Source organism: Eurosta solidaginis, chromosome 2 (genome assembly GCF_040869045.1).
Source record: "Eurosta solidaginis isolate ZX-2024a chromosome 2, ASM4086904v1, whole genome shotgun sequence".
NCBI lineage: Eukaryota > Metazoa > Arthropoda > Insecta > Diptera > Tephritidae > Eurosta > Eurosta solidaginis.
Window position 1 is genome coordinate 227,419,242 of NC_090320.1, and position 14,808 is coordinate 227,434,049.

Sequence of the window (14,808 nt, forward strand, 5' to 3'; positions counted from 1 at the left end):
AAGAGACAGCGCATACGCGCCTTGGCAACCATGCTACTGTTGGCAGCCATAATTTCGAAATAGTAAATGACTTCGCTTATTTGGGAACCAGCATCAACCCTACCGACAACATCAGCACTGAAATCCAGCGAAGAATCAATCTTGCCAATAAATGCTACTTTGGACTAGGTAGGCAATTTAAAAGTAAAGTCCTCTCTCGGCGAACGAAAATCATACTCTACAAGTCACTTATCGTACCCGTCCCGCTATATGGGGCAGAAGCATGGACCGTGACAACAGCAGATGAAGCGGCTTTGGGAGTGTTCGAGAGAAAAGTTCTTCGAAAGATTTATGGAGCTATACGCATTGGCGATGGCGAGTACCGAAGAAGATTTAATGATGAGCTGTACGAGCTGTACACAGACATCAACATAGTCCAGTGAATTAAAACGCAGCGGCTGCGCTGGCTAGGACATGTTATGGAATGAAAGATGATGCTCCGGCCAAGAAAGTGTTTCTATCGGAACCCGCCTATGGAAGCAGAGGTAGAGGGCGGCCCCCACTACGTTGGAAGGACCAGGTGGAAAACGATTTAAAATCACTTGGTGTGACCAATTGGCGCCGGTTGGCGGAGCGAAGGAGCGACTGGCGCGCCTTGTTGGACGGCCATAGCCGTTTAGACGGTTAAGCGCCAATTAAGTAACTAAGTAAGTAAGTATTTTAAAAGGGAATAATTCATGAAATAATAATAAGTTTTAATGTCGTTAAAGCAAATTAGTTGTCCCATTTTTCTATCGTATTAGTTTGTTTGAATACTCCTCCCCACAATATTTACATGTGCAAGTGAGCTCAATGGGTAGAACGCTAGACTGGGAAGTTGAACACCTCGACTCCGAGTTAACTAGCGTGAAAATTACACAACATAATTTCCTGTAATTTTTTAGTACACATTTCTCAGTTCTTGAGTAACAATTGATTTGGGAGAGGAAAAAGAGTACCAATTTGTACTAAAAACTATACCCCAGGAAACACGTCACCAATTATAAGAGAAGCCAGGGCCGGCTCAAGAGAATTTGGGGCCTTAGGCCAGCTATTATTTGCCGTCCCTTTCTCCCGTATTTATAGAAGATCAGAAAATTAGAGATCAGAAATATTAAATTCAAACTTAGTGTCAATAAAACAAAAAAATATTCCTTTTGCATATTAAATACATTTAAATACAGAACGAAAATATAACACACAAAAGTATTTCTAATTATCTTAGAGTTTACTAAAACTTCATTTTCCGCGCCTTCAACTCAGACAAAGTTGATATAATTTTACTTAAATCTAATTATTGCGCAATTTCCTGCTCTATTGATAGCAATGCTAAACCGACAAGCATTTCTTGAGTCATGGCCGAACGCAAGAACGTTTTGATTAATTTCAGTTTCGAAAAGTTACGCTCGCCACTCGCAACCGACATTGGTATCGTCAACAAAATACTAAATTGGGCATGAGACCAGACAAGTTGTGTTGTAAAATATAACTAAGGTGAAAATTACATTTTTCTTAATGAAACGAAATATAGGGCCCCTACAAAATTTCTTTTTTTTATACCTTTATATTAATTCGCTTTCATGTGTGTCCTCTCATTTCCATACGAATTTTTGACCCACGGAAAAGTCTTTTTCGTTAACTTCCCGTCGAGCTAGACACTTGATACTCAGAGCATAGTTCAGATCTGGGAGACATTACAATGCAAGTGAAAAAAAAAAATCCACTAGGTGGCGCACGGATCGAGATATACACAAAATTAATTTTAAAATGGAAATTTTGCGATCGACGTTTAACTAACTTCTCGGTTATCCAGAGACTTGAAACTTAGCACATAGTTTGCGAGTCGATGGCACTACAATTCGTGGAAAACCAAATGCTGCCAGGTGGCAGACGAATCGAGACAAACGAAAATCCCTAAAAACCCTGAAAAAACGGAATCTTGCGATCTATTTTTAAGTAACTTCCCGATGGGCTAGAGACCTGAAGCTTGGGGCGTGAGTCAGAACCCGGTGACAATACAATATTTTATCAAAAAAAATTCGCTAGGTGGCGCATGGTTCGAGATATTAAGAAAATTAATTTTGATTTGGGAATCTTTCAATCCATTTTTATCTAACTTTCCGGTTACCTAGAAACTTGTAACTTAGCACATAGTTTGCGAGTCGATGCCACTACAATTCGTGGAAAACAAAATGCCGCCAGGTGGCAGACGAATCGAGATAAACGAAAATCCCTGAAAATCCTTGAAAAAACGGAGGGAATCTTGCGATCGATTTCTAGGTAACTTCCCGGTGGCCTAGAGACCTGAAACTTGGGCCGTGAGTCAGGACCCGCTGGCAATGCAATATTTGATCAAAAAAATTTCGCTAGGTGGCACATGGATCGAGATATTACGAGAATTAGTTTTCATTTTGGAATCTTTCAATCCATTTTTAACTGACTTCCCGGTTACCTAGAGACTTGAATCTTGGCACTTAGTTATAGGCCTAGTGACAATACTACTTATAGAATACAAATTTCCGCTAGGTTGCGCGCTAGTCAAGATAACAGCAAATCCTTGAAAAACGAGGGGAGACTTTGAATTGATATTTAAGTAACTTCCCGGTGAGCTAGAGTCTTGAAACTTGGGCCGTGAGTTAGAACCCAAAATTCCAAATGCCTTTTTGTAGGCAGCACTAAAAAAGTGAAAATAAAAATATGATAAAAAAATTTTAAGGACTACCTTTATATAAATGGACCAAAAAATATAAGGCAATTTTTCCTTTAATACACACATAACTTTGTTGAATTTTGACTAAAAAACTTTAACAATAGTCCTTGTAAAAGAATTTTGGGATTTAAAATTATAAAGGTAGAGCGCGTACTTAAATTTTAAATAATCAACTAGTTAATCCCAAGTACATGGTTTGCTTTAAATTTAAAGATTGTGCTCCACCTGTATAGTTTTAAATCCCAAAATTCTTTTACAAGAGCTATTGTTAAATTTTTTTAGTCAAAATTCAACAAGATTATGTGTGTATTAAAGGAAAAATTGCCTTCTATTTTTTGGCCCATTTATATAAAGGTAGTCTTTAAAATTTTTTTATCTTTTTTTTTTTTTTTTGTTTTTTGCAAAAAAAAAATGTATAGTACAAAAAAGTTTATCGAATTTGCTGCCCCCTAGAACTTGGTGCCCTAGGCGGTCGCTTAGTTCGCGTATATGGTAGAGCCGGCCCTGAGAGAAGCTCAACCTTAATCTGATTTTAGTTATACCGTAACTCAAGGATCGTTCCGAAAAGAGAGTGCACATTTTATTTTGCTTGTGATTTTGCTTCAAACTTCTTCTAATGGAAACAAAAAAATTTAGACAAGCATATTCAGATAAAATTAAATCCGACGTAATTTAAAAAATTCAATAAAATTTTACTACCATCGAACGTTTGTACATTTTTCGATTTTTCTGTTTTCCTAATATCAGTCCTTTTGCAATTTGTTTTTATATTTCCTGCTTCCCAATGGATTTCAAAAATCGTTATTGTTTCACTATTTTTATCATATTTACATAAAGGTGTCTTAACTTTTTCCGCCAAATTTTGTACTGGTATGGACACATTTCTATGCATTTAGGTCCCTACCTTCCGCTTCAAAAGATAACTGGCCCAGTTGGATATTTAATTAGGAAAACCCGATTCATGTCAACAAGTGATGTTGCCAAAATAGCCAAAAGCACCCATGTAAAAGTGGCACGAATCAAACAGAGAAATGGTATAAAAATGTACAGAAAGAAAAATGTTCCAAAACGAAATGAAAAACAAACATTTAAAGGCATTTTTGTTGCACGTAAGCGCTATGAGACCACGTTGGCAAACACAAATGGAAATAAATATAATAAATCTACGCCGTTCTTTGCGATGGAAACCATCAACTCAGAAATTGACGTTAAAGTGTGTCTTCAAAAACATCTTCTTTCATTCCTATGTCGTCATAACGTTCAAACTTTATTACAGGAGTAAAAATAATACCCGAAACAGTATCGCCTAAAGTGCATAAAACCGTTGTACAAAACTTGGTGTCCAGTCTCTCCGGCTCGAAGGACCATATTTTACTTGTTCCAAGGTTTAAGTAAGGGGCTAAGGAGGCTCGCGGTATTTTACTGCACTTAAATGTATCTCAAACTTATGCTGTTATCGCTTAGATTTTGATCAAAATAAAAATAGATAAATAAAGATTTCAATTCAACTTTATTAATTTACCGGAAGCACGATAGAAGTTTTTTTGCTTCGATCATCTCAAACTTATGTATCATTTTGCTTGCAATTTTTTGACAATTTTTGTTTGTTAGTGTATGTGCTTTATTATTGAATGTAGCTGATATGTTAAAATGTTGCTGAAGATTGCGGCCTCTGCCGGCATAAGGTAGTGTTCATGTAAGTTCGGTTATTAATCAAACTAGCAGACTAGGCAGACATTGCTTTGCCCTAGCATTGGTCTCTCTGCATAACGTTTAAGCAGTTTTTACCTATTATTTCCCTTTCCTTTCTCACCCCTTTTTCCTTATCTTTTTATTCACTCTTCCCTCTGCCTTTATCATTTTCTGCGTCTCTTTCTTCCTCTCCGTCTTCTCCCTTCCTTCTTTGCCGTTCCGTCTATCCATAACTATATCTTCTAACTCTACCTCTTTCTTCTTCCTTCTTTTCACGTCTCTCCAGTTCTCCTCCATTCCTTTTTCCCAGTCCAAGTCACACCCGAAGTCCAAGTCCCAGTTCCAGTCCCAGTCAAAGTCGCAGTCCCAGACCCAGTCTAGGTCAAATTCGCAGTCCAATCCCAGTCCCAGTCGGTTCCTGCTTCATTTCCCGAAATAATCATCTAGGAGAAGGGCTACATATATACTCAATTTCAGGTAAATCAAACCAAGAACAGAACTTGTTTTTGGTTCTCTTTCGGGAAAAAAGGATCGTAAAAAATTTGTTCTACAATGTTTTAAGAGAAGAAGTTCATCTTGATGGCCGGGAAGGGACACTAAAGTTTACTTCGCACAGTAGCAATAAGCTAGAGATCGAACCATATAGTAATTTAATCGAAAATACAATCCCAAGCATTTCCCTACGTCTAGCAAGTGTGGGGAGATTAATAAGTTTAGGCCATTAGTGTAGGGTTGCAATTATTTAGAATCCCAATGAAAATCTCTTAAGGAGTAAAGTACGAATTGTTTTTGGATTGATTTTAGCCGATAAATATGAATATGGTAGCTCGGGTTCCAAATTATTTTAAAATATTCTAATATCGGCATGGCTATCGTTGTAAAAGGAGCCTAAGAAACGTACGGGTCGCTAAATTTTTTAAACCATCACTTTACAAATGCTAGACCACCTCTAGCCTTATAAAAAGTCGCAGTACGTTGAAGCTTGAAGTAAAATTTGCTGTCCATATTAATCCCAAGCTCTATAAAATTGTATACCTAAAAGTTTATAATTGTTAAGAGTGTAGGAAGCTGGCTGAAGTAATCTCTAATATTACATATTGCAGCCCACTCTTATACAAATCTACCAGCGAGCGTTCTGAAAAAATCCAGAATAATAATTTACACGGCTACTGTGTTCAAATCCATTAAAAAAACAAGGTGCGAACAATTTTCATTTTCAACTTCATACAGCCCCTGTTTGTTAAACAATTTACGCAAGAATTTAGATGAGAACTTATTTTTATTTCTTTTAATTTTATATGACAACGGAAGAGATTTTTTGTACTTAAATTTGTCTGCCAAACTAGATTTTCCAATTGTAAATCCCATTAAATATTCTAAGTATTTTATATAAAACTAATGTTATTTCAAACCGGTATCTTACTAAAGGGGTTACGCCCCTTTGGAACTTAAATAAAATCATTTTTTTTTCTCGAAATGCTATTTTATAGTCTTCAGAATACACGAAGTATAAAAATTTATAGCGATTTGATCGGAAAAGCGATTTTATTACACTTGAGCCATGCGCTTCCAAGCGGTTGGTTATTCGTAAATATTAAACCGGTTTTTCTCGAAACAAAGTTTTTTAAAACGGTATGTAGTGCGTTTTGAACAATACTTGACACATTTATTTAAATCAATGTTTTGTCAATTTATTGGTTTATGACTGACGTAGCATTTTCGCGTTAGAAGGCATACTTTCTTTATTACAATAAGAACCGTCAGAAACATAGATGAAAACGTCATTTTTTGCGCAATTCTTCACAATTTTCAGAAAATTGGGAATTTTAGCAAAATCCTACGTCAAGCTATAGCTAATCGTTTATTTATAATAAAATAGTTTCGTTCATTGCAGTCAGATGAGAATTGTGCCACTACACTGCGTACTAACTGAAATCGACCGTGAGAGAGGCTTTTTTCAAATGATTATACTGACGTTATTTTTCCATTAAAAAATTCGAGAAATTTTTAATAAATATGCTAATGTATAATTTTTGAAGCAATTGTTATGAATTTTCTCAAAATCCCTAAACTTTCAAACTGAAAACGTTGCCAGAATTCAAAAATTTATCAAAACCATTGATTTATAATGACTTTCAAACAAAAATATAAGTTTTCTATATTTATAATAATAATACGTCAACGTTGATTTTTTTCGCTGTTTGATAATTATTATGAACGATAAATATTTTTTTCGTTAGCAACAGGTGGCAAAGGTGTTGTGGGCATCAATCTTTCGCATGACAGTAGTATATTAACCTGTTGTTTTCGTGATTGATTTTCTTAAGAATTAGTTCAAGCACGAGAGGCATGGGAACGTACTATGGAAAAGCATTAATGCATTAACTTTAAACCAACTGCTTATCCCCGCGTTTGAATAAGTAGTGTATAAACTTACGCATTTATTCGATAAAACTTATAATTATTATGTCCCTGCCTAACATTGATTTTTGCTCCTGAAGGTGGTCTAAACCATAAAAAGCTTTTGGCGGGTGCTTGTTGTTACACTACTCGACAAAAAAAATCTCCAAAAATAAAATAGGCCTTTCCTAAAGTAAAATTTTTTCCTGATTCCGAATATGGCTTCCATTTTCCTGTGGCAAGTCTAGTTTCCGAGATATCGGCGAAAATATGAAAATTCCCAATTTTGCAGAACACTACTTCATATAGGTAGGGTAAACATTTGTATTTTTCATTTTTTCGTTTTAAACTGTTGAATTATACATTATACTAATTCCCATAAAAATGTCTTGCCTTCACCTATTTTCAGAATTTTCATTAGTTTGGCCACTATGCCCAAAAACGTTGAAAAAATTTTCAGAAAAAAAAGAAATCTATATATATAAAAAGAAGTGTACATTTTGATTGTCACTCCATAACTCGAGAATGGATAGAAAGAGTACCATGCAATTTTTAGGAAAAATACAGGAAGGAGAGATGATAGTTAGTTGATTTTGAAATCCCAAATCGGTTTAGCCATATATTTATATATATAAAAATGAATGTTTTTATGTATGTCATCGATTAACTCAAAAACTACTGGGCCGCTTATTATGAAAATTGGTATATATATGTATTTTTCCACGGGGAAGGTTTATATAATGAGTACTTTGATACCGGGTGACTAGGGTCTCGATATATAGGCCAAAACATGGACCCGGGGAACTCCAGAAAGTGTTTGTACAATATGGAAGCTGTTTATGAGTACTTTGACACTGGGTATTTTTCGTAACCCTGGGTGACTAGGGTCTCGAGACATAGGCCAAAACATGGACCCGGATACCCCTAGAATGTGTTTATACAATATGGATATCAAATGAAAGCTGTTGATGAGTGCTTTAGTGCAGGGTAGTTTTCATACCTATTGGTGACTAGGGTCTCGAGATATAGGCCAAAACGTAGACCCGGGTACCCCTAGAATATGTTTATACAATATGGATATCAAAGGAAAACTGTTGATGAGTGCTTTAGTGTAGGGTAGTTTTCATACCTACTGGTGACTAGGGTCTCGAGATATAGGCCAAAACATGAACCCGGATACCCCTAGAATGTGGTTATACAATATGGATATCAAAGGAAAACTGTTGATGAGTGCTTTAGTGCAGGGTAGTTTTCATACCTACTGGTGACTAGGGTCTCGAGATATAGGCCAAAACATGGACCCGGATACCCCTAGAATGTGTGTGTATTTTGGGTATCAAACGAAAGTTGTTGCTGAGAGCTTTTAATTAATTTTCATTGTGATATTCGATTTAGTCGCATCAACCTGGCAAAACGGAAAAATATGCATGCGATTCCGAAATAAAGTCATGAATTAATAATACCCGCATACCTATTTATATACGTCCTATTCGATTTGCCTGAAATTTGGTATATAAATTTGCCTATATTAGTATTTACGATGCTTTTTTCCGGGATGTAGACCAGAGACGGACTGGGACTGGGTTTAGGACTGGGACTGGAACAAAATACATACCACCCTCTGGGGCTGGCATATCTTATTGAAGAGGAATGAGAAAAACTTGAGAGAAGAGAAAAGAGAGAAGGAGACTGAGAAAGAGATAGAATGAGATGAAGATGGAGATAGATGAAGCGAAAAATACGGAGGGAGGAGTGAATGCAAAGATTAGGAAAAAATGTAGATGGGTGAGGGCAGATTTAGACGGAAAAAGCTTATTAAAATGTATGCAGATATACCAAGTTTAGGGAAGAACAACGTCTACCGGGTCTGCTAGTTTTTTACAAAATTTCAGATTTAACCACTTTAAAATCGGAAAAAATCTATGGATGATAAAAATTAGCCCTCCTATGTTGTAAGTAATTTAACTTAAATTTTAAGCATACCGGTACAACAATCGGACGTGCCGTTGAGACTGTAGTCCCGTTAACTTGCAAGCGTCTATCCTAAAATGTTAGTATTACTTTGATAAAATTGACGAGACATTTCATTTGGTCACTCTACCTTAGAATCTAATAAACTTAAAAAGACATCAAGTATTTAATTGTCATTACTGTCTGTTGTAAATTTTGTTTTGCCAATTGTAGTGCAAATTTATACATACTATATCGGTAGATGTGTTTACGAAATGGCTTGTTGCAATAGAGTTTTTAAATGCAAAAATAATCCGGATAATTTTTGCTTTACTTGCGGACATTATATGTTCGGAAACTCAGCTCGGCAAATAACTAATTCTGTCAAAGATGCATACTTTCATTATTTCGGTTTCCGTGTAAAAAATCTCGAGAAATCTTGGACACCTCATTCTACTTTCGCCTCCTTTAGATTAACTTTAACGAGATGGGTATCGGGTGTAGGTCATACCATGAAGTTTGGTGTTCCAATGATTTGGACTGAATCCTTTAACCACGACCAGTGCTATTTTTGCTTAACATCAGCTAAAAAACCAAAACTATATGACCATAACTTACTCATACCTGGGCCGCCTATAAGTTTTGAAGCCTGAAGCGAAAGTGACTCCAAAGCAAATAATTCAGACAGTGAACAAAAGGGAGAGGTCCCACATCGAGTCTCACAAGCCGAACTTAATGACTTGGCCAGAGATTTGAAATTATCGAAATTTGATAGCAAAGTTCTAGGATCTCATTTGCAGCAATAGGGCAGCCTGGGCCCTTCGACAAGTACTTAAAAATTTTGAAATAGACACAAGACTTTCTCTTCTTTTTTTACTAAAAGTGAAAATATTTGCTATTGCAATGATGCTCAAGGTTTATTTGAAGCACTAAAATTAGAAAATAAAGTGGATGATTGGCGCTTGTTTATAGACAGTTCAAAGCATAGTTTAAAAGCAGCATTACACTATAAAGGAAATTCGTTACCGTCAAAACCAGTGGCATATTCTGAGGATACTAAAGGCACTTATTTAAGCATATCCAATTTACTTGAGCTCATTCAATATAAACAATTTAATTGGAAAATTTGTGCGGACTTAAAGGTAAGCAGTTTCGGTGGTACAATTTAAAATAAATAGTATATGAAATACATCCCACGTTGTAGCTATAATTCTCGGACTTCAAGGAGGTTTCACTAAATATTGCTATTTTCTCTGTCTTTGGGACAGCCGTGCTAGAGAAACCCATTATATTCAGGAAAACTGGCCACCAAGAGCTGAGTACGAAGCAGGTGCCTTCAATATCGCAAAACTGCCTTTAGTAAATCCCGAACGAGTTATTTTGCCAGCACTTCACATCAAATTAGGATTAATTAAAAATTTTGTAAATGCTTTAAACAAGGACGCGTCACCCTTCCAGTACCTAACGAAAATTTTCCCCAAAATAACTCAAGCCAAATAAAAAGAAGGTATATTTGTTGGTCCGCAAATTAGAAAGTTGCTGAAAGACGAAAATTTTGCGAATCATTTATCATCAGTAGAAGCAGCGGCTTGGGACAGCCTTAAACAAGTCGTTAGTGGATTTCTTGGCAACAACAAAGATCTCAACTATAGGGAGATGGTAAACACCTTGTTGAAAAACAACAGTGCTATGAAATGCAACACGTCCCTCAAAATGAAAAGCGTTACCAAGGTTTTTGGAATGGAGAAATGATGGGACATTATTGCTGGACAATAATATGGGAGACAATCCCAGAAAATTATAAACGGGTAGTTAAAAATACCCACGTCCCTCACTATTGACTACCACGGTAAAATCGCTCAATTTGACTTTTTTTTAGGTGTATATATGTATGTATTTAATGTTGTTGTCGTTGTTGTTTTTTACTGAATTGCTGATTTATACTCATATTACTCAATTGAATACAGTTTAAGGTGCAAACATATGTCTATAATAAAACTTTATAAAAAAAGTAAAAACGTAATTTGAAAAAAAATTGTCTGTATAAAAAATTGTAGGATGACGCTTGCAAGTTAACGGGGCTATAGTCTCAACGGCCCGTCTGATTGTTGTACTGTTATGCTTAAAATTTTCGTAATTAATTTACCTACAACAGGAAAGGACTAACTTTTTTCGCCAATAGAATTTTTCCGATTTTAAAGTGGTTAAATCTGAAATTTTGTAAAAAATTTCTTTTTTTTCCAAATTTTTTCAACGTTTTTTCACATAGTGGCCAAACTAAAGATACTTAAGGGAGGTGAAGGCAAGAAATTTTTACGGGAATTAGTATAATGCATAATTCAACAGTTTAAAATGAGAAAAATTAAAAATACAAATTTTTGCCGTACCTATATGAAATAGTGTTCTGCAAAAATAGGAATTTTCATATTTTCGCCGATATCTCGGAAACTGGATCTACCACAGGAAAAAGGAAGTCATATGCGGAATCAGGAGAAAATTTCACTTTAGAAAGGCCTATTTTGTTCTTGGAGAATAAAGTTGATCAAAATTTGTTGAGTAGTATTATCAAAACATTAGGGCTTACAGTAATCGTGAATATATTCACATTTAACATACTAAAGTAGAAGTAAAGAAACAACGAATTTCCTTTTCATAAAAATTAGCAGACCCGGCAGACGTTGTTCCGCCCTAAATTTGGTATATCTGCATACATTTTAATAAGCTTTTTCCGTCTAAATCTGCCCTCGCCCCTCTACAATTTTTCATAAACTTTGTATTCACTCCTCCCTCCGTATTTTTCGCTTCATCTATCTCCATCTTCGTTTCATTCTATCTCTTTCTCAATTTTCTCATTCTTCTTCATATCTTATTGCCCCCCAGAGGGTGGTATGTATTTTGTTCCAGTCCCATTCCGAGTCTCAGTCCCAGTCCCACTCCGAGTCTCAGTCTCAGTCCCAGTCCTAATCCCAGTCCGTCTCTGGTCTACTTCCCGGAAAAAGCATCGTAAATACTAATATAGGCAAATTTATATACCAAATTTCAGGCAAATCGAATGGGACGTATATAAGTAGGTATGTTGGTATTATTAATTCATGACTTTATTTCGGATTCGCATGCATATTTATCAGTTTTGCCAGGTTGATGCGACTAAATCGAATATCACAATGAAAATTACTTAAAATCTCTCAGCAACAGCTTTCATTTGATATCCAAAATACGCACACATTCTAGGGGTATTCGGGTCCATATTTTGGCCTATATCTCGAGACCCTAGTCACCAGTAGGTATGAAAAATACCCTGTAGTAAAGCACTCATCAACAGTTTTCCTTTGATATCCATATTGTATAAACATTGTCTCGGGGTATCCGTGTCCACGTTTTGGCCTATATCTCGATACACAAGACACCCAGTGGTATAAATAATTATCTGTAGTAAAGCACACATCAGCAGCTTCAATTTAGTACCCATAATGTAAAAACCCTGTTTTAAAGCACTCATCAACAGCTTTCATTTGATATCCATATTGTATAAACACATTCTAGGGGTGCCCGGGTCGCCGTTTTGGCCTATATATCGAGACCCTATTCACCAATAGGTATGAAAATTACCCTGCACTAAATTAGTCATCAACAGCTTTCATTTGATATCCATATCTAGGGGTACTCGGGTCCACGTTTTGGCCTATATCTCGAGACCCTAGTCACCAATAGGTATGAAAACTACCCTATACTAAAGCACTCATCAACAGCTTTCATTTGATATCCATGTTGTATAAACACATTCTAGGGGTGCCCGGGTCCATGTTTTCGCCTATATCTCGAGACCCTAGCCACCCAGGGGTACGAAAAATACCCAGTGCCAAAGTACTCATAAACAGCTTCCATTTGATACCCATATTGTACTATCACTTCCTGGAGTTACCCGGGTCCATGTTTTGGCCTATATCTCGAGACCTTAGTCACCTAGGGGTACGAAAAATACCCAGTGCCTAAGTACTCATAAACAGCTTCCATTTGATACCCATATTGTACTAACACTTCCTGGAGTTACCCGGGTCCATGTTTTGGCCTATATCTCGAGACCCTAGTCACCCGGTATCAAAGTACTCCTTATATAAACCTTCCCCGTGGAAAAATACATATATATATACCAATTTTCATAATAATCGGTCTAGTAGTTTTTGAGTTAATCGATGACATACATACAAACATTCATTTTTATATATATAGATATATGACTAAACAGATTTGGGATTTCAAAATCAACTAAACATCATCTCTCCTTCCTGTATCTTTCCTAAAAATTTCATGGCAATCTTTCTATCCGTTCTCGAGTTATGGAGTGACAATCAAAATGTACACTTCTTTTTATATATATAGATTAATATGTGTTTAGTGTGTATACAGGGATTTGCGATTTTCTTAGCAATAACTCATCACATCAAAACAAGAAAGTATAGTAAATATAAGCACAAAATTCCATAATCAGCTATAGCAAATAACAAATAACTGGCGATATAACAAAAAAATCTGAAGCAAGCTGCAGGAGGAAGAAACCCTACTTTTCTAAGTTTGTGATTAGCTGAAACACATTCTTTGTATTGTTGTTGTAATTGCGCGTGTTGCTTATTACATTTGTTGTTTTTCTTCTATTTAAACAATGCACTTGAGAGTTTGTCAAAGTAAATTAAAATACTTAAATAAGTGCACACAAATTTTGTATTGAAATTTGATAACACTCCAAATTTTCAGTTGAAATTAGAGCAGCGTTTTTTTGTTTCTTATTTCACAAACCACAAACGCGACGACAGTCAAATTAGCAATACACGATAACAAAAATGTGTAACATGAATACTTTGGTACTTGAGACGCTTGAGATATATAACGCGTCGGGTGTTTAGTCGCGCAATTCACAAGAAACTAATTATTTGACACTGCATGAGTTCAGCCACACATTTAGTGCCCACCATGGCGTATACGTAACATGCAACTCAAATATTTGTGCTGCCGCCACTCAAATGCCAGCGGTTTTATGTGTGTTGTGATGTGTTTTTTTTTCTCGCACTACAAAATTCCCACTCAAGAATGCATTAAGAAATTTTTAGAACATATTTCTTTCACTAACAGCAAGCTACACTAATAATTTTCACTTCAGTATAGATATCAATATTTTTGTTATGATTTATGTTGTTTCTTATACGATTTTCATTGTACTACATAAGTACGTTCCAATTTTACGCTCTGACTTGCTTTATTTTCTATTTGTTTTTTTGCTTTTTGTTTTCCTTACACATTTGCTTTTATTTCTTTTGCGTTTTGAACACACACGTACCGCCGTTTACCTGCTTCCTTCGGTTTTGTACCGCCCGTAGCCGCAGGATTCTTCTTACCAACTAAGCGCCAACTAAGTTTTGTAACTGTTTATGAATTGTGTTAGTCACGAGGTGAAGCACGAGTTGACCTGTTTGTTCGTTTCATATTAAATCGTTTGCTGCTTCGTGCCTTGTATGCGACTCGTTTCGTCGCCTTTTTAAATAATTTTTAGTTGTTGCGTTTGCTCTGCGCTTAATGTTGAAAAGTTTCGATGTTATATACAGTAAAAAGCTCCGTACACGTTATTTTCGGCTGATTACTCGATACATTGCTTCGTTTTTGTATCCCATTCGTTGGTTGAGCAGTAACGAGTTAGTTGTGCAACATGTTGAGAAGATATGCACAGCTGTTTGCGTTGTAGGTCAAGACCAAAGTGTATAGAGCACACAAGTGTGAGTAAGTGTGCAGAATACAACTAGTGAGTGAGTTAAAATTTGCTCTCTGCAACATTTCTAACTTTGCTTTTTTCTCTTCATATCCTTGTTGCGCTTTAGTACTTGCTCTTGCTGCATATAAATACTCTTAGTTTCAAAATTTCTCTTGGTAGTTTTTAATACTAGCACTCTCGTTTTGCACACTCACATGTTGCAAGCTCTCTGAGTTTGTTTAATTTTCATTTTTTTGTATGCGTTTACATAAATTTCCAGCATACTTTGTGGCGCATA

At 35.9% G+C, this 14,808-nt stretch overlaps 1 protein-coding gene across 4 annotated transcripts in view; it reads right to left on the reverse strand.

Moving 5' to 3' along the window:
* fred (friend of echinoid) overlaps positions 1 to 14,307 on the reverse strand; it is an 804,301-nt gene extending 789,994 nt beyond the window's left edge. Inside the window, exon 1 of one of the 4 annotated variants that reach the window (XM_067767197.1) lies at positions 14,113 to 14,307. The gene's annotated coding sequence lies outside the window, so the exon portion shown is untranslated. Of the gene's footprint in view, positions 1 to 13,403 lie in introns of all 4 variants that reach the window. The other 3 variants (XM_067767196.1, XM_067767195.1, XM_067767194.1) reach the window with 3 other exon arrangements.
* Between the last annotated feature and the right edge of the window lie 501 nt (positions 14,308 to 14,808).